We start from the raw sequence: 598 nt of genomic DNA, 5'->3' as shown, positions 1-598 counted from the left end.
GCATTTTGGCTGATTACTGTAAAAATAAATGCAAATATGAGTGCAAATTATTCAGAACTAGTAGTTCATTCACTAAAAAGTTCATGGCATTTTCAAACATTTCAGAAAAATCAAATCTTTAAGCCTATAAAGAATGACACCACTTCCAAATTGTTGGGTCAATTCAAGCAATGTTATTAGCTTAGATGTTCATAGAAAACCGTATTTCGAGATAAACAGAGTAACTCAGGTTAGAATGGATGCTAGCAAGTCACCTAGCTGAACCTCCTGCTTAAAAGCAAGGTTTACTATGAGATCAGACTGGGCTTCTCAGGGCTTTGTCCAGTCAGGTCTTGAAACCCCTCAAGGATGCAGGGAGACTACTGCACAACCTTCCTGAGCAGCGTATTTTGAGGCCTGGCTGTTCTCATAATGGAAAACTTTTCCCTTATATCCAGCCTGAGCTTCTCATTTTGATTTAAGCCAGTCGCCTCGCATTCTGCCATGTGTCCCTGTCAGGCAGCAGGATCTGTCTTCCTGGTGACAGCGCTGTTAGCTGTCCCCCAAAGCCACCTCCGCTCCAGGCTGAGTAAGCCCAGTTCCCTCAGCTTCTCCTCAC

Source organism: Charadrius vociferus, unplaced genomic scaffold (assembly GCF_000708025.1).
Source record: "Charadrius vociferus isolate BGI_N301 unplaced genomic scaffold, ASM70802v2 scaffold93, whole genome shotgun sequence".
Lineage (NCBI taxonomy): Eukaryota > Metazoa > Chordata > Aves > Charadriiformes > Charadriidae > Charadrius > Charadrius vociferus.
Note: the sequence above shows the minus strand (reverse complement) of the source record.